This window comes from Talpa occidentalis, unplaced genomic scaffold (genome assembly GCF_014898055.3).
Source record: "Talpa occidentalis isolate TD23 unplaced genomic scaffold, MPIMG_talOcc4v2.1 talOcc4.12, whole genome shotgun sequence".
In the NCBI taxonomy this organism is placed as follows: domain Eukaryota; kingdom Metazoa; phylum Chordata; class Mammalia; order Eulipotyphla; family Talpidae; genus Talpa; species Talpa occidentalis.
The window spans coordinates 1,395,460-1,421,993 of NW_023601212.1; the positions used below are offsets into that span (position 1 = coordinate 1,395,460).

General features: G+C 50.9%; 1 long non-coding RNA gene across 2 annotated transcripts in view; it reads left to right on the forward strand.

The window, feature by feature from the left end:
* LOC129145443 (uncharacterized) overlaps nt 1–26,534 on the forward strand; it is a 165,072-nt gene that overhangs the window by 54,029 nt on the left and 84,509 nt on the right. Inside the window, exon 3 of one of the 2 annotated variants that reach the window (XR_008550980.1) lies at nt 20,381–20,413. The exons of the other annotated variant lie outside the window; for it this stretch is intronic. This is a non-coding gene — a long non-coding RNA (uncharacterized LOC129145443). Of the gene's footprint in view, nt 1–20,380; nt 20,414–26,534 lie in introns of those variants that run through there. 2 annotated transcript variants of the gene reach the window in all.

Here is a 26,534-nt window from a genome sequence, read left to right on the forward strand (position 1 = left end):
CTTGCTCTCCCTGCTGCCCAGGGGCGGACACGCTCCCTGCGTCCTCCGAGCATCGTCGCGGCCCCGTCTGGCCGTTCTCTAGGGGGGACCTGGCCGGTGACCTCTTAGCCGGCTCTCCCGGTCCAGTCCCGAGTCCTTCCTGCCCGGGCAGCGCCGAGCCAACGGCCAGAGCAGCTTGAGGGGTGTCAGGTGGTGTCCACTGAGCCGAGGGCCTGGGAGGCTGCAGGTGGACAGTCCCTCCCTGCTCCCTCCCTCACCCCCCGCCCCTCCTGCTCACTTTCCTGCCTCTGTCCCTTGCTCGCTCCTACTTTCTCTTGAAAAAAAGAAAGCAGCAGGAAGCTGGGGGAACCTGCTCTAAATCTCCACACAGCCCTGCACGCGGCTCGCGGTGTTCACGAGTGGCATGTTCCCCTGTCCTGACACGTGGGGACCCACATGTATGTGATTTCGTCGAGAGCTTGTGCGATTCCCTGAGGCCTCACGAGCGGGACGGCGAATGCCCCCCACCCCCTGTGATTGCACGTCCCTCGCTCGATTGTGCATTCCACAGAGAGAGCTGCAGAGAGACTTTAGCACAGGCTTTCTTGGAGCTCTCAAAAGGCAGCTGTGTGGCATGTCCCCGCGTTGCTGTGCTCACGGTGCACATACGTCGTTGTCTGTGTAACACACGCACGTGCGCGGCTCCCGCATGACGGCCGTGGCGGGTCGCTGACTTGTTCACGGTGCTGTCAGCGCGTGTGCTGACTCCTGGGAGGCACAGAAGGGCACTCTCAGGCAGGCCTCCTCCTGCCTCACTTTCCTCCAGGGCAGCCTGGCAGCCTCTGCTCTGGGAAGCGGCGTAGGGGAGGTGGTTTGAGAAGAGGAGCAGACATTCCCCCAGAGCGGTCCGGCTGCAGAGTCACCCGGTGTCCGCTCAGCCAGAGGACCCTGCTGCAGCTGGACGGCCCACGAGACAGGCCGCCCGGGGGTCAACCTCTGCGCTTCAAAGTCTGTTTATTTTTTTATTTTATTTTAATTTTTTTAAGATTTATTTATTTATTTATACAAGAACCGGGGTACAGGCCAGATGTGCAGGAGGGTGAGATGATTTGCCAAAGACAAAGTGGGGAACAGAACAGGCAGACTGACGAAACACACTGCTGAGGGGAGCAGCGGGCAAGACAGGAGAGGTCTGTGCGCCATGTGGGATTCTCGCCGGCCGGCTGGGATCGAACCCGCACTGCAGAGGCTGCGGGCTGCTCCACAGTGCGGCGCTCAACCCCCTGCGCCACCAGGGGAGGCCCTTCAAAGTCTGTTTAGTTTAAATACCAAACTTCATGAAACTTCATGGAATGGTGCAAAAGCAGGAGGCCTCCGTCCCGGAGAGAGTCATGACAAGTCTTCAGTGGTCTCCAAAGCACTGGCTCGTCTCAACGACGTGGCTCTTCCTGTTCAAACTCCGATACTTTTCGTCATTCCCACTGATATTTGCCTTTGACGGTTAGCTCCTCTTTGTATATGTTTATAGAAAATAAATGCAAATTAATAAGGTTTATATTGAGAAATGTAAATGACAAGCATTAAGGGATATTTATGGTGCCCTTTGAAAACATGGCTTGCTATTTGCACTGCCCGTGTGGGAAAACAAGGGGAGATCAGGAGGTTTGCTTACGATCTTAGAGCAGATAGAAGTTGGGCGCTTCCTGGGCACGTTGAGCTCCCAGCCAACGCTTTCCTGCTCCGCAGCGGTCCATATTATTTTTGTGGGATAACTTTAACCTCTCATGGCCCAAGATTTGGGTTCACTCACGGGAAGGCTGGTGCAGACCCGTTAATCATCCCGCCAGGGCCCTGGACAAGCTGGCACCTGCAGGTCAGTCAGGCCGGTGTAGGGACGGTGCTCACCCCGGGGCGGCCGATGGATCCGCGGCTGCCCTTCTCGCCACAGGCCCTGGTTTCGGGGGATTTTTTTTTCCAATGCAGACTTTATCTGTATGTTAAAGATAGAAAACTTTGCTCTTTGTGGCTTTTCGGGGGAGGGTCTGGGAATACACACACGATAAAGGTTCTCTTTGAACGTGGAAGCTGAAAAGATCACTGATCGTGGGCGGGATGATTGTGTGAACAGCACCTTTATTTCTTATTGGCTCACATTGCCTTTGTGTGGATCCCTCGACCAAAGCCCAGTAGCACGGACGCCCGGACTCCACCTGCTGACAGACCCGTCTCGCCTCTCGCTGGACTTCATGCCGACCCTCCCTCCGCCGCTGTCCTTTCTCCCTTGCTTCTCAACAGTGTTCTTGCTCCGATAAAACAGGATCCAATGAGGACCTGGCAGCTCCCTTCCCAGGGAACACATGATGACTTTTGAGTTAGATTCTCTGCTGTCCCGTCACGCCCGGTAAGAACACTCCTGGCTTATCAATGGACCTGGGCGGATCCGGGCATCCCTCTTCTGTACGTCGGGGAGGTCTGCGGACTTAGAGGACCACAGAGGCGCCTCTGCAGGGCTGCTCCGGAGGACACGCCTCTGGGGAACGCGCCCGTGTAGACGAGTAGATGACGCTGTCTTCCTGCTTTCTCTGCCTGACGTGCAGGCACTTTTAGTCGTGTCCTCTTACTTGTTTCATTTTACTAATGAGGAGCTCAGGTTCAGAGCAGTAAACTGATTATCTGAAAATCATAAGCTGCGCGGGAGATAAAGGAATAGACTTTCATTCTCTTATCTTGTGGAATGGTTCTCAAACCTCTCCTGACTCCACAGGGTCGTCTTGTGTGGTGCAGCCCAGGAAGGAGCTGGTCGCTTTTTGTGTTCACAGCTAAACACCTGGGGATCGAAAGGCAGCGTGTGGAGAGCTTGAGGAACTCGCTCTGAAATACCTGGGCTTGAAATGTGGTTCTTGGAGATGACTTAAATGTAAAATAGAAATAAAAAGTTTATCTCTTTGTATATCTGGCTCCGCATCATCTGTCTCTCTCCGTCTATCTGCCCGTCTGTCTGTCGTCCATAGCTCTGTGTGCCAACCTCTAGAGCGAGGTGTGTTGTGAATAGCTGGCCACCATGGCTATGAGACAGAGCAGGCCCAGTCGTGTGGTTTGAATAACCAAGAGCCCGAGAGCCAAAGGGATGGATTCTAGACCGAGTCTGAGGTGTCAGGAGCGCTGAGGGGGGTGGAAGCTCGATGAGGCGGCTCTGCCTGGCAGGTAGGGAGTAAATCCTGCCTTCCTCCGCCTCGCTGCTGTGCTCCGGCCTCTGTGACATGAATGGCCCCACCCACACTGGGGGGTTCCCTCAGGCCACGACTCCAGTGCCAACCTCTTCCAGACACACCTTCACAGACGCCCCAAAAACAAGGTGTAACCAGGTATGAGGGACAGCCATGGCCTTGGCATGTTGACACGTGAGATGAACCGCCACACGGAGGGCAAGAATTTTAAGTGCGTGCTACTGTCCACATTAGGATGAAACATTTAAAATCGAGCCTGGTGCTAATGAAGCAAAATATGGATCTCACCTGCTCCCGTCAGGCTCACACCGGCTTCCTTAGGCTTGGCCTGGCCGTCTCCGTGGGTGGTGTACTTAGGGAGCTTTGCTTCTCCACCTGTTCTACGCAGGCCGATGTCAGCTCAGTGCATCCCTCTTTCAGAAATCCGCTTTTCTTTCTCGTTTTTGCTTCATTGACAAACTTCCCAAGGTAATCTTCTTCCAGACCCTAAGGAAAACAGGCTTTGTAGCCAGTGTCCAGGGCCTGGTCGAGGTCGGATGTTCCTCCAGGCCTGATCCTTTTGAGAGTCCAGATGTTGCCTTGGTGGTTTCAATGTTTCAACACATTCCTAGAAATTTGGTCCAAAGCGTCACCGTGAGAAGCCCCTGCTGTCCGTCTGCCGTCGCCATCCGAGGCTGCAGCTCCCGGGCCGCCGGCAGGTGGCAGCGCCGCGCTGTGGTGGGGAGCAAGGTCACCGGCTCCCGGCCCCTCCCCGGGCCTGCCTCCACCCGGGAGCAGGGTACTGTGAGGAAAAGCCAAAATAAATGACTTTCCTGAGAGGGCTCAAGACATAGACGGGGATGAAAAAAGAGCCAGTCCACTCGTGTCCAGTTTCCACCAAAATTAGTCCAGAAAGGACAAGGATATAGAGCAAGAGGCCGCGGGATTCGATCCTGTGCGTGTCCCTCTGCAGTGCAGACGCATCCCTCTGAGCTTCCCATTCCTGCCATCTGTGACGTGGAAACGGTCGTGGCTTCTCTGCACGGTTGTTTCCAGAACCCACCCGGTGCTTGCGCGGAAGTCCTGCTTTCAAGCTTTTCCACCCAAGGTCCTTGTTTTGAACAGAGAGTAAGTTCGTGCCTGTGAGGCTGGAAGCGTGATGGCAAGTGGAAACGTCACCCTGTAAACAGCAGCGTGAGATGCCAAATCCTTCCTCCCGCGAGGCTTGGAAAATGGCCCCCTGCTCTTCGGCAGCGCCACCCTGTTTTTCATAACGTGGAAGTAAAGGTTTGAATGACTTTTTGTTATTTCAGTGGCTAAATTTACAAATACACTTAACCCTGAGGCTGTGTCTTGTCCACCCACCGCTGCTGCTATTATTAATCCCCTGCGCGGCGAGGAGCTCTCCCACGCAGCCCCTGCGCCTCCTCCCCGCGCCGCGTGACGCTGTCTCAGACCCCAGGGCGCGGGGCAGAGGAGCAGCCTGGGCTGAGGGAAGCGTGTCTGTGGCTTCACGGCCTGCGGGCGGAAGAGCCACCATCTAAACTCAGGCTCTGCCTTCTGTGGCGCGGCTGAGCGTGGCCTTGGTGGGGGTGACTGCCGGGGTGTGACCTGAGCTTTGCATCCCGTGCAGTGTCGCAGGCCAGCGTTCCCCCCAAAGCAATGAAAAGATGGAAGGTGATGGAAGGAAACGTGGTGTCCCCGAGCCCGTGCCGGTCAGGGCGTCATGGGGACAGATGTCTTCTCCTGGCCACCCGGAGCGCCGGCGCGTGTCCGCTCTGACGGGAGCACCCTGCCGCCACCCCGCTCTCTAGAGGACGTTGGCAGAAGCTTCCTCTTGGCCGGTGTCCCGCAGCGAGAGACGTAAAGGCGACGAGGACTCACGTTTACAGGGGACCCGCTCCGAGCTCCCCGGGAGAGGACCAAGGCCCTCTCTGCGCTTTGCCCCGTCCTCATCCGGTGTCCCCGAGCAGGGGGGGCAGATGGGGCGGCCCTGGAAGAGGAACTCAAGAACCTAGAGGGAAAATTCTTTGAGCCTGTACCTCTCTTTCTTGCGAACGGGCCCCTGTCGCGCACAGGCTGCGTGTCTGCAGAGACCCTGGAAGCACGTCCTTGGCGGGTCGGGTGGGGTGGGGGGCTTGCTGCTGTGCCGGAACTCAGTGGACTGTGCGCTGAGGAATTTCACACACGCCGGGGGCAGCTGGGGCGCCCCTGAGAGCACCCGACCTTTGCTCACTGCCCAAACAGTGTGCAGGTGGCCGCAGGTGGCCGCGGGCGGGGTGGTTGGCACGCTGCGTGGGTCATGCTAGTCCGAAGATTCTGAGATTTTGATTGAATTCAAGGAAGACAGAGCCACAGATTTTTTTTCAGAGCCACTGTGTGCTTTGCCTTCAGGTCTCCCTGGTCATCCACGGAGCTGACATAACCCTGCAGGGTGAACGCAGGGCTGGCCTCGGTGGGGTGGGCGCGTGGTTGGATACAGGGCAGTAGCGAGTCTCGTTTCTCTTCTTCTTCCTTTCCAGCCTTTGAGGGATCAGCTAAAAATAATTCCCGTTGGATAAAAGTAGCTCCTCACTAGACTGTGAGTCGTCAACAGATTGAACAGTCAGGACGGGAGAGTTGGTTGCTCTTCACCCTGCCGGGCAGGGGCTTTCGATTTGAGGCTATAAATAACTTCCTTCCTAGTGGCAGAAGAGCCGGTGTCTGTCCTGTCCTTGTCGCCCCCCTTGCTAGGGACAGGAGGACGCGCCGGGCCCTGGAGAACAGCATCACCACGGTTTATGCAGCGTTTAGTGAGAGACGGGGTCAGAGCTGCCAGGAGCGGGTGAGGATCCTCTGGTGATTGAGTCTCCTCCTCCGTAATTTAGGGAAACCTCAGCCTGTGGTTCCAGAAGAAACGTCCTTCAGAGATTCCAGCACCTCGAGGTGCTGCCACGTCACCTGCTACTTCCATCTCTCCAGGTTCTCACGAACGCGTCCTTCCCTCACACTTTCTTTCTCTGTCTTGGCATTCGAGCTTTCTGCTGGTGCGGCCAGTCCCTTTCCATCCCGGCTCAGCGCCGTTTTCCGGTTGACTTTCGTCTCAGCGGAGCTCCTCTGACCTTGCAATGGCTTTTTGGCTACTACTTGCGCAGGACCCCTGTGGTGGGAATGGCAAACCTCGTGCCACTGGCCGGGCTGGTCACTAGACGGCAGTGACGTGAGTCCTTGGTGAGATAATGTGTCTGAGCCCATATTTTGGCCTTTTCAAAGGTTTTGCACAAAAGAGGCGGATCTTAGTTGTATCCGGTTGGAGTAGATTTAATTTGCAAGCAAGAGGAGTTTTCCAAATAGAAGCCGCCAGTCTTCCAGCAAACACTCCTCGTAACCCGTCAGGAAGTCAGGGCGATGACCCCTTCCTGAGGCCGGTGCATTTGAGTCACGGAGGAACCATGTTCCTCGCGGCTTTCTGCATAGGGTGCTAGGTCAGGCTGCGCAGATAGAGGGACACTTTCCAGCTGAAACCCCCACCCCCACCACCAGCGCAGTCATCTGAGACCTGCTGCTCATTTCAAAACTGTCCAGCACTGAGGACGTCAAGGAGGGTCTTGAAAATTAGCCTCTATTTCATGATCAGGAGGAAAGAGGTGAAGAAAACGGGAGATCATTCATCTTGGCGCTTGTCTTGAGGTCACCTCTGCAGACAGATCGTTGAATCTGTCTCAAAGTCACCGCCCGGACAGAAGGCAGGAGCCTGGAGACCCCGCGCAGAAATGCGCTTATGCAGAAGCAGGTGGAGCAGTGAGCAGGTTCCCGATGCAGCGTGAGGCAGCGAACCCCCAAGTAGGTGAGGTGTGATGAAGGCACCCCCCGGGGCGGGGCCCCAGGTTTGCAAATGAAGAGGTTGATTTCAGTGTGTTCAGAAGAATTTACCAATCCTTAATTAAGCGTGGAAATGTGCATGGACATGAGAGCCCCCGAGAAAGCTCTGGCTGCGGCATCCTCTGCTAATCGCAAACCAGCAACGACACGGCCTCTTGGGGGGCTTCACCCCGCCCTTCTCCCGTGTGCCTGCTCCGCGGTTCGTCTGGGAGGGGGCCGGACCCCGGTGGGGGACCAGGTGGGCCTCACCTGCATCTGGGCAGCTCTTGCCTTCTTTGCTGCTTTCTTGTGTCAGCAAGACCTCAGCGGCGCGTGTTGCTGGAAGGAGAAGCAGCCCCGGGAGCCAGGCAGGGCGCCGCCGTTTCTCTTGGCGGAGCTGGTGTCCTGGTAGTCTTGTTCCTCCCCTGCTCTGGGCAGCAGTTTGCAATGAAAAAATTAAACTCCTGAGGCCCAAGTCCCAACAGAAGTGTGAAACCCGCCCACACTACTTGTTAGGGCAGACGGAGTGAGCACGTGTGAACCCCCGGTCACTTTGCTGCGGGGAAGAGCCCAGAGGAGCAGTTGGCCTCGCTGCCCAGGGACCCTGGCCGGTGGTTGGGTGTGCCCCGGGGGGCACATGTCGTTACAGTAGTTATGTTGCTTCTGCGCTGTCTTCACATGGGACCATACGTTCTGCTTATTATTCATTGACCAATAAGTTCTCCTTGAGTCAGAGAGAGCGTGTCCGTAATAAAATGACAGCATCTGGGCCTCCCTGGGGGTGCAAGGGGTTAAGACGCAACCTATGAAGCTGTCTGCAGCCTCTGCAGCACAAGTTCAATCCCTGGGCCAGCCAGGAGCTACCCACATGGCACAGCAGACCTCTCCTGTCTCCCCACTGCTCCCCTCAGCAGTGGATTTCAGTGGATCCACCTATTCTGCTCCCCGCTCTGTCTCTGGTGAATCCTCTCACCCCCCACACTTCTGGCCTGTACCCCAGCTCTTGTTTGCATACATAAAAAAATGACAGCATCTTTCTGTGTATTTTTCTATATACTAAAATAGATTTTTTTAAATAATTTTATTTTTTTAAAAAAGATTTATTTATTCATACAAGAGCTGGGGCCAGATGTGCAGGGGTGAGGAGGGGGGACAAAGATTCACCAGAGACGGAGTGGGGAGCACAACAGGCAGACTGACTGAAATCCACTGCTGAGGGGAGCAGCGGGGAGACAGGAGGGGTCTGCCGTGCCATGTGGGTATCTCCCCGGCTGGCCGGGATGGAACCTACACTGGGGAGGCTGTGGACAGCCTCACAGCACTGAGTTCAACCACCTGCGCCACCAGGGAGGCCCTGTATTAAAATAGTTTTTAAACATTTTTTTGATGATGAAGAAAATGATTGGAGAACGTGGACAACCCTTATGGATTAACTGAATATCCTCTAGCTTATTGATGAAAAAGTAAAAAGTAGGTTTTAAATAAAAGCCCCCTCCCTGTTCTTTGGAATTTTAGTGAAAAGCGTTCTTACCATCAACACAGACAGCGTGTGCATTCTGGAGTCCAGAGTGACTCGCTTATAAGAGGCTGTGTAGATGGTAAGTTTGGTGTTTCTCCTTTGGCTGTTTTTGGAGACTCAGTGTTCACAGACGAGCCAGACCAGACAGTCCGGGAAGAGCTGGTGCTGGGCGCAGAGGGCCCCCTAACCCCCTAACGTGACGTTTACATGCGCTCAGCGATGGTGTGTGGGGTGGGGGGGCCTCGCAGTATCTCTTAGGGGACTTTCAGCCTCTGTGACCCGTCCTCTTAACCACGGGTCCACAAATGGAATTTAGGGCAACCGCGGTCGCCTGAAACGGAGCAAACTTCAGAGGGTCGTCCAGCTCTCGGGGGGTTTTGAAAAAGAAATGACCATTTTAGAGGGAGCCACGTCCAGGAAACTGGCATTGGCCGCCGCCCCTCCCTCTCCTGCAGGTGCTTCTGTCTTCGTTTTTCTTCCCATCTCTTTCCCTGCTTTTCTCAAGTTTTCTTTTTTAAGAAATACCACCCCTGTTGTGTTCAATAACGTGCACTAGGATTCGATTCTCTCTCATTAAATGGTCACGTCCTAATCATCCAATACTGAGATTGCGCGGATATTATTTTGATGGTTTTTTGGGTCTTCCTGAATTTTTTGTTCCACTGTTAGATTATTTTATACCCAGAGTCCATCAGTTTCACTGTTTCACGTGTAAGGATACGTTTGTGTCTGAGTATCCTGATGCATCTCAATGTTACTTATCATTTGGGGTAAAACTTAATTTTTCTGAACAGGTGACTTTGCGCCCTCTTAACAGAACGTGAATGATGCCACCGGCCCAGAGAATGTATAGCATTGTACTAACTATAAAGATTCACGTTTTCTTCCCAAATTACATTTTGGGCTGGCTCTCGATGATGGCGTCGTGCGTGATTTCTTCGTGTGCAACATCACATCAGGACGGATAGACGGAACCAACCACATCCTCTAGACTCTAAGTGCAGACTTTGTTATTGTTGGGTTATCGGTGCTGCTCTGGGAGCCGGCCGCACAGGAGCCCCTGGGGCCGATGGACCATTGTGGGGGAGTCCATCTCCAGCTCACCAACCCTTGGCCCCTGACCCCAGACTCAGCCTCTTGCTCTGGCTCTGGCAGCCGGTGCCCATCGCAGAACCAGTATGCGCTGAGCAAAGGAGAACATTCAAGGGAATTTGACGCATCTAGTTGCATGGGTAGACTGGCAGAACTTCTGGGGTCAGCACATCCAAGGCACGGGCAGTTTTAAGGTTGTGCTAGACAACAGCAGGGGAAGGTTTTCACCGTACCCTCGCTGGAGGGGGGCTCAGTGCATCTCGGGGTGCTTATAATATCCGTCGCTGTCTCTGCATTTAAGTCGCGTCTTCCTTTCTACTGGATCCTGAACCCCCCGAGGCCATATTTCTGTGTCTAGATCTTCCCGGCCCTGAGCAAGGGGCATCATGAGCTGTTCCTCTTTTCTCATGTGTGGGATGGAGTGAAACTGGCTGCTGTGTTCATGGAGGACTTTTTTTAGTCCCAGGAGGAACAAGTAAGCTCAGTAGGTGACCTCGAGTTAGAGTTTCAGCAGTGCTCCCCTCGGAGGGCAACACCGAGAAAGTTTCTTGCGGAGGCCGAGGGCGCTTGGGTGCAGGCCTGTGCTCACGGAAGAAGCAGCCGCGCTCTCTCTTGAGACTCCGGGCTTGTCTTTTGACCTTGAAGAGTCAAATCTTGGGCCCCAAACACTCCCATTGACCGCTCTGTCTGGTCTATTTGTAGCTGGGTTAAAACTAGAAATGGCTTAGTTAGAAAATAAAAAAGAGAAAAATAGAATGACAAAGCACTATCCCTCAGGAATTAACAGCTCTCCCCTGATCTGTTGGAAGATTCTAAAAATAAGAGAGATACAATCAGACCACGTCGCCGCGACAATGAGAAAGTCGCGGGAGCGCTCCCCTGGGGACTCGGGACCGAAGGCTCGGGCGGTGAACGCCCATCAAGAGCCGGTGGCAGGGCCGGCCCGGACTCGCTCTGGCTCGGGACTGACTTTCAGCTCAGTTTCCACCTGCAGCCGGACAGATTTCCTTGTCCACACGGAGACTGCCGAGCCAGGCACGGTCCCCACTCCCGCCCCATCCCGGCTCCCTCTGAATCCAAATGTGTTTCCAGGCAGATGCCGCCAGCGCCCTCCACCCCGCGGGCCTCAGCCCTGCGGGCCTGGCCTCGGCCTCTCGGCCTTGGGTCTGTGGAGGAAGCGCTGGCTGTGAAGATGGAGTCCTGTCAGCCTCGTTCGGATGAGCCACTTTAGATTTTTCCAGAGCAGGGTAGCGTTAGTTACCGCCTCAGTATTGTCACCTAAACCTACTGTTGGGGTGTCACCAGGCACTCGTGTCTGTCCGTGAAGGGCCCTCCAGGTTCTGAGCAGCTCCCAGCACAGACTCCCTGGTACCCAGCGGAGCTCGAGTGTGTGTGTTGTTTCTGCAGGAGAGAAGAGCTGGGCACTCGAGAGGGTCCTCTGGTGCTCATGTCGCGTCTCACTCGTGGAAGTGGAAGGCCCAGGTCGTCCCCCGGGGCGGTCTGCTCAGGACCAGGAGGCTGAACCCGGCACTGGCCAGGAGGGGCACCCCTGGAGCTTCTGGGCAGGCATCTCAGTTGGCTGAACCCCTTCCTTGCAGTCCTAGGAGACGCCCCTTCCTTGTGGGCTGCCGGACAGAGCAGTTCTTGGAGCTTCGGGCTCTGACCACGTTCCAGAATCAACCTCTCTTGGTTATAATCAGTGCACGTGTTGAGGAGCCTCATTTTTATTATTTCAAACTTCTTGAGAGTGAATGTTGCTTGTGAGAAGCGGAAGGACCCCCCCCCCCCCGCCAACCCCTGTGCTTTCTGGGCTCTCCCGGCCAGGCAGGACATCTGTCCCTGTGCTCGTGGCCTCAGGTGGCTGCGTGCGCCGCTCGGGAAGGACCACAGACCCCAGGGCCTCGCTGGGCCGCAGTGCTGGGCAGCCTCCCTCCTGTCGTCACCAGTGTCTGCAGCTGCTGATTTCTTTGGCCGTTTCGAGTCTCTTGCACACGGAGAGCGGTTGCTGCTGAATTGTCGAGGGCTTTAGCAGCTCCGGCTCCAGGTGTGCGTCTGGTGATGTGAAGAAAGGTGACGGGGGATCTTGCCGCTGTGTCCTCAGACCCTTCTTCGGTGCTTGGATGTGCGAGCCGGGGGCTGACAGCCCTTTGGGGTGATGCTCCATTGTAGGGTCCTGATGTGTGGTCTGCACTGCCATGTTCCAACAGATTCTTTAGCTCAAGTTTTCTTCCTTTCTCCTTCAGTGGGAGTTTGGAAGCATTTCTGAGCAGTAACGCATAGAACATGCTATTTTCAGGGCGTCTCAGCTGTTTTTCACACCCAGTCTCCACAAAGGCGTATTTTTAGCCTGTGTTCAAATGCTTTATTATGTCTCGTAAGAACTAAGATAATTTGGGAAGTTGATTAGAGCGGAGGGAGGCAGACTGGGGGTGGTGCTGAGTTTAATATGTCACGTGCAGTGATTGCTAATATTTAGTCTTAGGAGATTCTCCGCTAAACAAGCAAGTTGCAAAGGCTCACATTATGTGTAGGTTGATGACTGTTGTTTATTCGTCCCTTAGCTGTTACAGATTTAAAGTTAGAAAGTTAATTTTAATAAATATGTGTGTATACACACATAACATGTAATTATTAAAGAAACACAAGAGTAGTTTGTATGGAATTTTCCCATAAATACAGAAATGAAGAAATATAGATGGAAGTTTCCAGTAAATTTAAATTGATAAACTAATTTTCCAAATGCAGATAACTTATTTTAAGCCTGAGCATAACTTTTAAGTCTTATAAAATATGTACAGAATTTCTGTTTGGAAAACTACAAACCACTGCTGGGAAATCAGAATTCTACAGGGAGAGAGAGATTCCATGTCCGTGGATTAGAAAATTTCACACTGTAAACATGCCTGTGCTGCCTGATTTGGTCTGGAAATTCAATACAGTTCCCCCAATTTATGGAGAACTAAGTAGATATAAAAGAAAATGATTTTATTTTTTTCAAGATTTATTTTTATTAATGCATACAAGAACTGGGGTACAGGCCAGAGGTATGAGGGGAGATAAGAGGATTCACCAGAGACAGAGTGGGGAGCAGAACAGGCAGACTGACTGAAACATACTAAGGGGAGCAGCAGGGAGACAGGAGAGGTCTGCTGTGCCATGTGGGTAGCTCCCTGGCCGGGGATTGCACTCATGCTGCAGAGGCTGCGGACAGCTTCATAGTGCTGCAACTTAAGCCCTTGTGCCACCAGGGGGGCCCAAAATAAAGTGATTTTAAAGTTTATATGTGAGCAGAACTAAGATCCCACCTAAGCTTGTAAGCAGAGCAGGTGGAAGAGGGAGGGGTGGCTCAGCTTTGGATACGGTGAGTTGTGAAGGCCCAGGAGGGAGATGAGGAATGGACCAGTGGGGCTGCTTTCAGGGGCAAGCACTGGGCTGAAAACAAAGTTTTAGGTGTTTTTTTTTTTTTTTCCCAGCATTCATCCATTGTAGAATTTGAAGTCATAGTATAAACGGCATCAACTTCAAAGTTAGCTGAGATAGAAAGGACAGCAGGTGAGCGAAGTAGCTCTGGCCTTAGGGGTCAGGGCTCGAGGTGATAAAGCAGCCGTGACGGAGGAAGAGTAACTGGACAGCCAGACTCGGGGTGTCCCCGACAGGGCGGGGCAGCTGTGCAGACAGCCACAGACACGCGGAGCGGGGAAAACTGAGATTGGGCAGCATCAGCAATAGTAAAACTCACAATAACAACAATAGGTTTTTCTCATACGTTACCACTTCCAGATCAGTTAAAAATAATTTCCTCGTTTTATTTTCACAGCAATTCTAGGGAGACATTGTGGACCTCTTATTTTCTAGTCGAGGAAACTGACAGAGAAGTAAAATGACTTTTCAGAAATTATTCAGCTCCCAAGTTGCACAGTCAGGGCTTAAACAAGTTTCCATGTTTTTAAATCTGTGAGATCACATCTTTCCTAAGGTATTTCATGCCCAGAGCTGGTACGGAAGCAAATGCTATTTTTCCAATTCCCCCTTTTCTTTTAGGGACATGACTCTTTTAGCAGACTCTGTATCAAATGACAAGAATGCAAATGCAATTATTAAACTCATATAGCCATTATTTTAAAATTCACCTTACAGGATAGTGGGTTTGGCGCAAGGAAAAAGAAAACTAAATCGCTCTAGTCCAGTCCTTTGAAGAGATAATGTCAGACTAGGACAGACAGCCAAGAAAATGCAGCGCGCGCAGGCTGTAATCGGGGAAGAGCTATGGGAATGGCAAGAAGAAATAACTATTTGAGCGTAGTGGTTGGGCTAAAGAGGCACCTTGTAGGAGAAAGTCAAAATGATTGAAAACAGAAGGATAAACGCGCCGTTCTCATTCTGCGCACAGTGGGCTGCTGAGCCTTGAGGTGGCTATGACGGCTCACACATCCATCAGGCCTTTTCTGCGCTCCAGACACGCCAAGGTCAGGACAGCAAGGAGTCATCACGCGTCTAGGCGAGCCTCCGCCTTGATGGATGACTTCATTAGCTGGGCTCCTGATGAATTAGGAGCATAACCACTTCCAGAAGGTACTCTGGAGTCTCCAAGTTGACAACAACTTAGTTAAGGGGGAGATTACAGCTGTGAGCTGATAAGATAAAAGCATCCCAAACACTGCAAAGTGGCCATGGTTTGCCCTTAGCAGTCTAGACAGTGGGCTTGATAGTGGACTTATGACTTACCTGGATAGCTAGTGATATAACTGGACAGTTAGTGACTTACCTGGACAGCTAGTGACATACCTGGGCAGCTAGTGACATACCTGCGCAGCTAGTGATATACCTGGACAGCTAGTGACTTACCTGGGCAGCTAGTGATATACCTGGACAGTGAGTGACATACCTGGACAGCTAGTGACATACCTGGGCAGCTAATGATATACCTGGACAGCTAGTGACATACCTGGACAGTGAGTGACATACCTGGACAGCTAGTGACTTACCACTCACGTGGGCAGCTAGTGATATACCTGGATAGCTAGTGACATGCCTGGACAGCTAGTGACACCTGGCTTATGCGTGGGCACCACTGCTCCCCTTGGGCGTGCTTCCAAAGGAAGATGTATCTGTCATCTGCTATGACAGTCTCATCAGACAAGTTTAATAGAGAAGATCAGCGGGCTGAATGTAGAGCTGAGTACATGCACAAAAACGTTTGTGTGCGCACATGTACATGCAGTAGTAGTTCATGAGCAAAATCAACCTCTGTCAGACTGAATTTTAAAGGTATCCAAAGCACAAACATGCCAGCTCGCTTTCAATAAAAGCAAATATGTCGTGTAGAAATTGAGAAATATTTGTGTAATGACTCAGGGAAGGAGGAGGTTTGCTGCCTCTAGGGCAGAGTTTTATATTCAATTTTTGGACACAACTTTTATTTTTTTGAGATTTATTTTATTTATGCAAGAGCTGGGGTACAGGCCAGAGGCTTGGGAGGGTGAGAGGATCCCCCAGAGACAAAGTGGGGAGCAGAACAGGCAGACTGAGGAAATCCACTGCTGAGGGGAGCAGCGGGCGAGACAGGAGAGGTCTGCCATGCCATGTGGGTATCCCCTGGCTGGCCGGGATTGAACCCGTGCTACAGAGGCTGCCGATTGCTTCAGAGCGCTGCGTTCAACCGCCTGCGCCACCAGGGGAGGCCCTGGACACAACTTTTAAAACACTTGTGCAGTTGCAGTAACTAACCCTGGGACTTTCTGGCTTTTGTTTGTTCCTGCCGCATCTGTTTTATGGAGGGTGAGTGGAGACAGGGCTGGAGTGCCCAGCCACGTACATTTCTTTTCAAGTACAGAGTTAGAAATAATTATTTTTGGCAAACTTGTAGCTGTTTATAGTCCATATTATCGACTTATGGGCAAGGAATTTAGCCAAACCTGTGTTTCCAGAATATACTTTATCCCAGGCAAGTCTCCCTGGTGGTCTCCTAAACCCTCATGCATCTGGGGGGCTTCCCGCAAGTGCATCCTAACCGTCAGCCTAGACGTCAACATTTAGACTGGAATCCACTACCTCAGCTGAAGCCTCAGCGGCTCCCCCGTGTACATGCCAATATTTTGCTTTACTGCAAATCCTCATCCGCCTTTCGCTCTTTGTAGTCATCCTCATGCTGGAGACAAAACAACAAAGCTCAGATCTTGGTGAAGAAATTTAGTATCTGGAATTTTTAGCTCCACACTTAATTAGCTTAGCTGAATCTTTTTTGATTGCAACATATTTGACATATAACTTTATAAATTTAAGGTGTACAATTTATTAGTTTGATGCATTTATACAGCATCATGTGTGGCCATGACAGTGACCGTCAGCACCTCTGTCCTGTTACATAATTATCATTTCTTTTCAGCCATTGGAATGATTAGGCTGCAGCCTCTCAGCGTGTTTGATTGTGATCCAGTGCCAGGGTCTGTATTCACCATATCTTGCTTTAGATTTTTTTCCTTTTTTATATTTTTTACATTGTAGAAGGACAGATTTATTAGGAATTTCTAACAATTTTTTTTTCTGCTTTGTAGCCTTTGAGTTCCTCAATATGTGACTTGTAATTTGTCACATATTTGGGGAAAAAAATCTGATACTTCACATATTTCTTGCCTGTTTTCTTTTCTTTTCTTCTCTTTTTGGCATTTGGCAATTCTTGGTATGTATTTTGAAAATTTCCCCCAGTGTTGGCATGTTCTTTTATTTTGTTTCATTCCTTTTTTGGCAACCAGTTTGGGGAGTTTCTCTTGCATATCGTGAAGCTCCCTGGATCTTCACCCTCAGGACTCAGTGTGCTGGCGGTGGGGGGGGGTCCATCGAGCCCCCCGTTACGTCACACACTCCCACTGTCCACTCTGCCCCTTGAGAACCGTGGGCAGGTGTCCCAGGGTGACCCGCCTGGTCATTTGGAAACTGTTGCCGCGTCCGTATCCGCCCCTGGCGCTCGCCTGCTTTCTGCGTGTGGTGTTTTCTCTTGTTGCTGACGTGGCGAGAAGGTCACGATGGGACTTTAATTTTCACTGAAATCCAGACACGGCGTATTGAATGCTATTAAGACTCTGGTCTTAATATTGTTTCTCACAAAGCACATTTCTTGGACACAGCCTTTCTCCTTCTTGACACTAGTATCTCACTCGTTCAACTTTAGTTCCTCCCAAACACTATAAAAAAATGGAAAATGAACAACGATGTAAAAAAAAATGCCTTTGAACTGTTGCAAACTGATGGCAGAAGATACCAGTTCACAAGGGACAACAAGGCGGGGTGGGCAAGAGAGTTCACAAAAGTTTGGAAGGAAGGAAATTAGAGTCTTAGGGATGTGGAGGAAGCCGCCCCCCGCCATGCTGCCGCCCCAGGGCAGGGCAGAGATGTGAGGAAAGGTGACTCCCCAGTCACGGGAGGACGCCGAGAACTGGGAGACCCCAAGAGGCTGTGGCAGAAGAGGGTGCAGCGCGGTGTCCCCGCGAAGGGCTTGCCTAGGAAGCCGGGAGCCGGCCGCAGAGGCAGCACGCGGGAGCATGGCCGCTGGGCCGTGTCGTGTTTTCGGACTTGCAGAGGAGGCCCTGGCACTGGGAAGAGGCAACATCAGCACACGGGGGGCGATGTCAGGCCGGGTCAGAGAATTATTTGGGTTCATTCAGTCTTGAGGAAATACAAATTGGTAAACAGAGGCCCTGAAAACGTCCAGGAAACAACCAGAATAGCTGATCAAAGAGGAGTCTCGGGGCGGCAGGGCATCGCAGCATGTCCGCACGTGGCGGGGTTGTGCTCCCGGAGCTGCAGGCATGAAATGAGTAGCAAATCCATCAAATCTGAGAGCGAGAAAGACGAATCCAAATGCCACAGACTTCTCGACAGCCGCAGCAGGGCCGAGAGAAAAGCACAGCCCTTCAAAATTCTGAGGGAAAATGGCAGAAGAAACAATATTCTATTCTTACTGAAACTCAGTTTGGAGGAAGAATAAAGATGCTTTTGCACACTTGAAGACTCAAAATCTGCCTTACACTTTCTTAAGGAGCCGCCGGAGACAATTCCCTCAGAAGCCGAGGAGGCCGGCAGGAGGCTGGCAGGAGGCCGGCAGGAGGCTGCCGATGACCCACGGGCCGTCCGTCTCCCGGAGGGCGCCGGGGCTGACGGTTTCCACGGGCAGATTGTCGGGCCGGCCCTTTCGCTGTGCCCCAGCGCCCACCCCTGGCTCAGCGACACGTGTAATGCCCGACTTCTGTCACGTTGAGTCACGGTTACGCTTGATTTTCCAGAATTAATTCGTCCCTCTTGAACTGGTGATGGGACCAATCAGTAAACACTTTTTGAATAAATTATTCTCACATGGAATTTACATATAATTTATTGACAGGTGCAAAGTAAATATTTTTTCTTGCTGGGTCATGTTGTCACAGCAACATTAAGGTAGAAGGTGGCTGTGGAACGTGAGTCAAGGGCATCCTGTGACCTCCCAGCTCGCAGAGTCTCTAAATGATTTAGCAGAGGCAAATGCCGTCATCGCAAGGACAATTAATTGTTTTTATCATGATAAAAACGCTGCTGCTAAGAGGCGTGATGCCTCATCTCTGAAGAATCCCTTGTTAGGCGTAACATTATGGTTCCGACGCCTGACGGTAACAGTCGTGACACGAGACACGAGTCCTGCCAGGTGCTTTATGTCTCCTGTATCTCACCTCCTCCCCACGGGAGATAAATCACAGAGATGTGTTTACCACAACACGTGTGACGATGGTGACCTGAAGAGGCCCCGGCTACCCGGATCTGCTCGTCGCCTCTCGTGTGTTAAACACTACGTTTCCCTTCCCGAATTGCTTTTACTTCCATACTTTTGCTGTGATTGAAATAACAACTCAGGATTTCTCTTTGAGCCTCTCTTCTCCACGCATGTGCGCGCGCACACACATGCACACACACACGCACACACACAGAGTCTGCATTTTGACTTTGTATTCCACATCCTTTCTGCGACACGAGGACTGCCACACTAAGCCGTCTTTATTCCCGATAGTTCTCCATCATCTTGGTATTTGTTTTCATTAATATGACAAAAACCTCATTAGCAGAGACGCTTCCTGGCATTTTGTCATGGAAAATAGTTTCTCCATTTTATATTAGCGCCATAATCTGCGATGATAAATGGCTGCTGAACGTCTTTGGACTCCCCCACTTGAGTGATGGAACATGCCCAGCCCGGGAGCAGCGGCGCTGCCTCTGCCTTGGTGTCGGGAGGTTTGGGTGAGTAACTACAGCAACAGTCACAGCCACAGCCAATAAACACACCACGTGTGCCCGATGCTTTTCCCTTTCAACATCTCGGATGCCAAGTGTTCGTCCGTCGATGTAGTGAAAATCCCACACCGAGGAACTGTGGATGTAGCACCGTCTCCAGCTGGAAGTTGAAGAAGGCGGATCCTTTGATAAAAGGAGCCACATTGATGGACCCTTGAAGTAGAAAAGTTTAGGCTGAAGGACAGACACCGGAGGTGGACGTGGGGATGATCAATGACTCTTGGACTGAACCAGCTGTGGAAGTTTCTGGGAATCTAATGTTTGGTGAGAGAAGATTATCAGCCGGAGGTGGGGGCAGACACGGTTGCACCGTGATAAAAGCAGACAGTGAACTTGTCTCCTGCCGTCTGCACTGGACACGCACTGCGAGCGGCGGGTCAGGGCCGGAGAGCTGTGCGCGGCGGGGAGGCCTCTGGGTCACTGGGGAGTTCACCCAGGGATAGAAATTGTTGGCACTTTCCCCATATTTTCATAAGGCCCAATTCTATTTAGGCACCTCAAAAGAGAATAAACAATTCAAGCTAGAAACAGAGAAGGTTGAGAGAGGCCTCAGGAAAAAAGCCATAAAAGATTTAAAACGAAGCTTTGGGGTCAGGTGTGTCTAGACGGAGCCCCTGAGCCTCACCCTGTCCCGGCACGCCCCAGGGCATCTGTCATTCCTAATCTGTGAAATGTGGGCAGTGATGAGGTCTCGTGAGAATTCAGTGGCATAGTGAGCGTAACACCATCCACAGATCGCCTGCTACAGGAAGCTCTAAATAAACACTTAAAACTTGTGTTCTCGGGCCTCCCCTGGTGGTGCAGTGGTTGAGTGCTGGACTGAGAAGCTGCCCGCGGCCTCTGCAGCGCCGGTTTGATCCCCGGCCACCGGGTGAGGGTCCCACATGGCATGCAGCCCGCTGCTCACCCCAGCAGTGTATTTCGTCAGTCTGCTTGTTCTGTTCCCTGCTCTGGCTCTGGTGAATCCTCTCACCCTCCCGCGCTTCTGACTGTACCCAGTGCTTATATACATAAATCAAAAATAAATAAAAAAATTTAAAAAAAAATTAAAAAAACACAAAACTTGTATTCTCAGTTGCTAAAACACATATATTCAAGGGCTGATGATGGAGCTCACGTGCTGGCTTTGGTGTGTGGGGTTCTTGGGTTCCTCTGAGAAAGAATTCAGCTGACATTCCTGTTCCTCAGCACACGGCACGTTTATGGAGGGAAGGAGAACAGGAAAGGGAGACGCTGGCTTAGACACGGGTCGGCAAACTTTAAACACAAGAGCTGCATTTTGTCAGCGCGAGGGGCTTCTTTTATAATGTTCTTTGATGGAATTATTATGGAAAGTGTCACTTTGGGGTCAGATTGGGTCAGTCTTCAAATACCAATAATCCTTTCTGCCCCCACCTCTGGCTGATAATCTTCTCTCACCAAACATTAGATTCCTGGAAACTTCCACAGCTGGTTTATCCAAGAGTCATTGATCATCGCTACCTCCACCTCTGGCGTCTGCCTTGTGAGACCTTCAGCCTAAAGTTTTCTACTTCAAGAGTCCATCAGTACGGCCCCTGCGGTCATCCAGTCCCATTAGCTGGCTTCTCCCCCACCCTTTAACATACCAGCAGGTGACCGGGAAGAGAGAAATCCAGGTTACTGTCTGACAGTCGGGTTTACTCAGGTATGTACCTGCACCTTGACTGTGCTTAGAGCTGTAGCTATAAAGATATATTTTCTCAAAATTACTGGTTGAGACACGTAAATCATACAGGAAAATGTCTTCAAAATGCTATTTCTCTTAATCTAATTTTACGTTCAAGGTAAATGGCAACTGTAAAAGAACTGTGCATTAAAAAGAGCACCTGCACCCCTATGTTTATAGCAGCACTGTTTACAATAGCTAAGCTCTGGAAACAACCCAAATGCCCAAAAATAGATGACTGGATCAAGAAGATGTGGTCCATATACACCATGGAATATGACTCAGCATTCAAAAAAGATAAACACATGCAGTTTGCAGCAACATGGATGGCGCTGGAAGGGATCATGCTCAGCGAAATAAGCCAGAAAGAAAAAGAAAAATACCGGATGGTCTCACTCAGAGCAGGAATCTAGAAAACTTAAATTAGGGACCAGGAAAATGAATAACTATAAGAAAGTGAAAATCAAAATCAGCAAAAAACTATGAACCAGAGACACTTTTTGGGGGGTGGGGGGCGGGAGGGGAGGGATTGGGGTCAGAATGGGGGGGTTGCAATTGTATGGGGAATATAAAAATAAAGTTTATTTAAAAAAAAAAGAGAGTGGAGAGAGGAGAGCAAGCTCTTGAGGTCAGTAACTTCATAAATAAAGGGCGTCGCCACCCACCCACACGCATCTTGGCGGTGTTCTCAGCCAGCACAGAAATGGTTACCACTTAGTAAGTGTTTAGTAAACAGGAAGCACAATTAGGGAAATGTTTCCTATCTTGACGGAGCTGATGGTAACACAGGAGTATTCGTTTATAAAAATTCACCAAATTACATCAAATATTGTAATTAAAACCTTCATTTCAGTGAATACAAATTTTAGCTTAATTAAAAAAAAAAAACAAGGAATCTGCGGCTATGCCAGTTGTATGCGGTGATGACGAGTCAGGCTCTGTCTGGCCTTGGGGAGGCACCTAACCTGAGGAAGAGAAGCTGGACACAGAATTATAGGGAACGGGTCAGGGTGAGGAGGAGGAAAATGGATCTGCCTGGTGTAGAGTCGCAAAGTCCATCCTTGGCATTGGCATCTTTGCTGCTTCAAAAAGAAAACTGTACCTTCACTTTTCATCTAACTTTTGATATTTAGAAACTCTGTAGTTTCCAGCTTCCTAGAATATTGACATTCTAGAAAATCTGGGAGGGTTGACCATCGTTAGTGTTTGGGGTTTGATGGGAGTGTGTGTCCCTCCCCCTTGCGCCGTGCTCCATCTGCAGGTGGAAAGACTCGCTTTTGAAGACTTGTTTTTATCCCTATTTTGCATCATTAATTCAGAGTCTAAATTAGGCTAAATCCAAGTTAGGCTCCAACCTGAGGTTTGGAACAGGGATGCGTTGGTTATTCTCTGAACACAAATGACTGAGCATTAGTGGACAGAAACACACTGGGGTGGAAACAGACTCATTCAGAAATGAAGACTGATACAAACTCTGAAGACCTGGAAGGATTTAGTTCACGCGCGTCTTGAGATAAAGTAGTGAATGAAGTGCAGAAACCTAATTGAGACAGTAAGTTTTATGTATTAGTCAGGGTTCTTCAGAGAGACAGAGTTGATATGGACTTAGAAATAGATGTAGAAATAAAAATACAGAAAGAAACAGACATACATACGTCTGTCTCCTGTTTATCCCCTATTGGTTTTATCAATCATATATGTGAATTATATATTATATACCATGTTATATATTGAACAGTAGTATATGGTAGAACAGTGACATGTTATTAATTAGAGGCTATTGTATACAGAATATTCATACACTATTTATCATGTGTAGTGTGTACGCACATTGGCCCACATGCAGATCCCCCGGGAGACAGATGCAGCTCTGCAGACGACACTGACGTCATGAAGAATAGACTCACCTGGTGATGGAGCTGAGAAGCCCAGGGACCTGTCATTGACAATCGGAGAGAGAAGCAGCAGTCTAATTCAAGCAGAGTCCAAAGACCCGCGGATGAGGGGAGTCGGTGGTAAAATCTCTGTCCAACGACAGAGGAAAAGCAGCGTCCCAGCTCGAGCAGACAAGGAGGAAATTAAAGACAGAGGCGACATCTTCCTTCCTCAGCCTTTCGTTCTGTAGAGCACCTTGGTGGTGGGGTGAGGCCCCCATGTGGGGAGGGGATCTATTTCATTGAGCCCCCACATTCACATTCTTATGCTAACCCATCTGGAAGCACCATCGTGGGTACACCCAGAGATACTCTGTCCCTTGGGCAACCCTTGGGCCGTCCCGTTGAGGCATAAATTCACCATCATGACAGGGTGATGTCTGGGAGGTCGGGAGAACAGCGCATGGCTCCAGTAAAGTGGACGAGATGAACCTCCGTCAGCTCGTCAGTGGGCTGAAGTGATACAGTGGGCGGGGGGCAGGGTGGGCTTGTGTCGTGGCCAGCTGAGGTGGTCCTGGGGCCCTGCCCGGTCCTGTTCCTTCTTACTCTGTGGTTAACCCTCAAGTCCCCACGGAAGGCTCAGGGAATCCTTTTCCTTTTGCATAAATGTAAGAAGCGGAAGAAAACACACCTATAACCCAAACAACCAAAGACGGATGGCAGACAGAATACGACACTCAAAATCCTCCTTGTCCAGATGTGCATGCGGCTGAATCCAACAGCTGGAGTGGGGACAAATACAAGCAGCCGTCACCTTGACTGAACAGCTCAGCATCTGAAAGTTCCCCGTACTTCAAGCTTTGCGTGGGCTCGACGCTCTCTTTTCAAAGCATCTCACTGAAATGACAAAACCCTGCACAGAATTTGATAATTGTGTGAGTGTTGCACAAAAACCAATACAATATGCAAATATCAATGTCATATTGTCTCATTAGCCGTGTGCAAATTTTATTACAATAAACTTCGAATTTAATTGGGAGTTTTTACATAATGTATTTTAATTTGTGGATGAACGCGCTGCCTTGTAATTATAAAAGTTAATTTAATTAAGTTGTCCAAGTGATAAGAACCCTTCTGCAGATTTATACATATTCAACTAACATCAGAACCGATGGGCCTGCTATGCTAAGTTCTGTCCTGGCTTCCGGCGTTAGAAGTCTCCAGATGTGATTTTGATATTTAGGAGTAAAGATGGACGGGGCGCTCCGAGCACGTGTCACGTCGTGCAGAGAATTTCTCCATCTGTCTTTTCATTTCTCAAAGTTGTTGAAGTCGCCCGTCGTCTGAGATGTCCTGGAAGACATTCATGAAGTTGCAGCACAGCTTCCCAGCTGAGGGCACTTTTACCTCCTGTTACACCATCGAGAGGATGCAGCAGTTACCCTGGATGTGGAGACTTGTGGAAAACGAGACTAGTGTCTGCTGCGAGCACCGGGTCGCCACGCTGGGAAGTAACCTCAGCCCCTACATCCATCGGCGTTGTTCCTAAATGCCCGGAGCCGTCCGCACGCTCCTGCTGGCTTTTGGTGATAGGATGCGTTCGACTTTCTAAAATCATGTCCTCGGTCACGTGTTTCACAGGATTAAAAAAGTCCTGGAAAAACCACCTCCTTATTATCTATGATTCCTCCTTAACTCTGAAATTTCATTGAGGATTTATGGTGTAGGATCAAAAATTATATGGATTTTTGCAGACACGATCACATATAATGCTAATAGCAACCTTTTGAGGTAGAAATTATGTTTTGATCCCATATTTCTTCACACGAGTACATCGAAGACACAGAGAAATTGGCATTTCTCAAGGTTCGCCAAGGAATCTGGGTACGAGCAGGAGTAAGTGGCTTCTCTAGAGACTCTGCCCCAGTTTGGGACACTTTCAAACGAGGGGAAAGTTCAATATCATTGGGAGAAAGTGAAAAACAGGACTTGTACTTGAAAGGGTTTAGCAAACAATCGCAGAGCCTGGTCTCCATGTTGCTCTCACTAATGGTCTCTCTTGGCTACACCGCAGCGTTTCAATAGACTGTGCTGCCTTAAAGGCGTTGTTTGTTGATTAAAATGATTTAATGGGGGCAATGCATAAATATGAATGTTTCCACCCCAAATCTTATCCTATAAGAGGCTAAAAATAAGGTGGACTCAGTTTAAAGCAGAAACTGGGCTTGACAGGCAAGCAGCGTTCTCATGTCTTAGAACCTCATGGGGCTGGGAGTTCAATAGAAACACCGGACAGATTTCCACAGGAGCTCTCCCCACGTGCAGAGGCGTGAAGCGTGGAGATAAGTGTCCTAAATTTCAAGGCAGCTGCAGAACGTCAGCGTGTGAAAGCAGGTCCTTTGCGCTGAGTCGCGGCCAGCGTATCAGGTGACACACACTTCTTGTTGCAATGGGAGTGAACAGGCCTGAACTCTCTCAGAATATGTCCGACACTTGGGGACTCGGGGCCGCGGGGTGACCTGGGCTAGAAATAAAACCACGGGCCCTCGCTGGCCGCAGTTTCCCGCCCGGAGACCACGCTTGTGTCTTGTGGGCAAGTGGTGGCTTAGGTTGCGGCTGCTACATCTCTGGCTCCGCTTTTTGTGGAGTTGACGGAGCAGGGTGACCTGAGCGTGTCTGCTAAACACAGCCCGGATCTCATGCCCCTGGAAGGAGAACGTTTATCTAGAAACCATAATTTCATGCGAAGGAGCTGTCATTGATTATCTGTGCTCCACAGACCCGCGGCGCTAGCTCCTTTAAGGGAATGCGGCTTCCTGCTGCTCGCTCCGGGTTGGAGGCCTGGGGCTGGGCGTGTTTCGGGGCGCGGGTGCATGCTGGCAGGGAAGGAGCGGGTGGGCGTCCTCCCGCGGCGCCTCAGGACCCTCCTCACGAGTCTGGTACGGGAGGTGGTTTGCTTGGGGTGATTCCGCAGCGCTGACTGGCATTGCAGCGCTGCGTCGCGGCTGGGCATCATCTGCTCAGCGCGCACGGCCGGCGTCCAGCCTTTCGTCTGTAAAGAACGGTATCCAGCGGGCCTGCAGGGTCAGCTGCCCTGGAGCTACATCCGGAGGTCTCAGCCGCCAGGAAACATAGATGGTTGCCCTTATTATGTCTATTTTCACTCGCTTTCTCTCGGCGTAGGTGAGGGAGAAGGTTTCTTTAACAAAACTCTTTAAAGACCATTCGGGGCATTTGCCAGGCTGAAGCCCGACCTGGGCAGCTCTTCCTGACGCTTGAGACTTTGAGTTCTGTGAAAATGCAAGGCTGAGCTGGAGTGCGTTTGATGTGGGGCCACAGGAGGAGCAGGAAGCCCAGGGAGGAGGCCAGGAGTGAAAGCAGGAAGCCAGGAGAGCTGGGCGAGGCCCTCCGCGGTGGGCGCCCAGCAGATGCCCTCGCTCATCGCCCTGAACAGCCGTGGGTCTCCTCTCTGCACGTGCCCCGAACAACTTTCAGTTTTTTCCCCCAAAGGAAAATTACAGCCTCATGTTGGTGGGTCTGTGGTACGCACGGCCGTCAGGCCATCTCCCATCACACGGATAAACCTTTTGAGCAAAACCTGTTTCCCATTCAAGGTGGGGCTGCAGCTGCTGTGACATCACGGGACGGAAGGGCTGAGCTGTGGGAGGAAAAGGCTTCTCGAGGAATGAATTTGGACCAACGTAAATACCCTAAACCCAGCAGGGGATCACGATGCTGCTTGTTATTTGCTGGAAGGGTCCAAGGAGGCACATGGGATGTGTGAGTCTGGACGACTCTGGTGATGTGGAGGGAGAATTTGCTAGAATGGGAGCTGTCAGTGATTTTGTCTTCATGTTTTAAGCCAGCAAATTAGACAGCCGTGTTGGGATTATTCCAGGTCGCCAGCAAAGATCTCCCAGCCTTGTCTCTGCAACGGCAGGCGTGGTAGGCGGGTGCAGGTGCTCGGGACACCCGCGAGGGCTCAGGCTGCGCCGGCTCACGGGCAAGGACTGGCGTGTGGG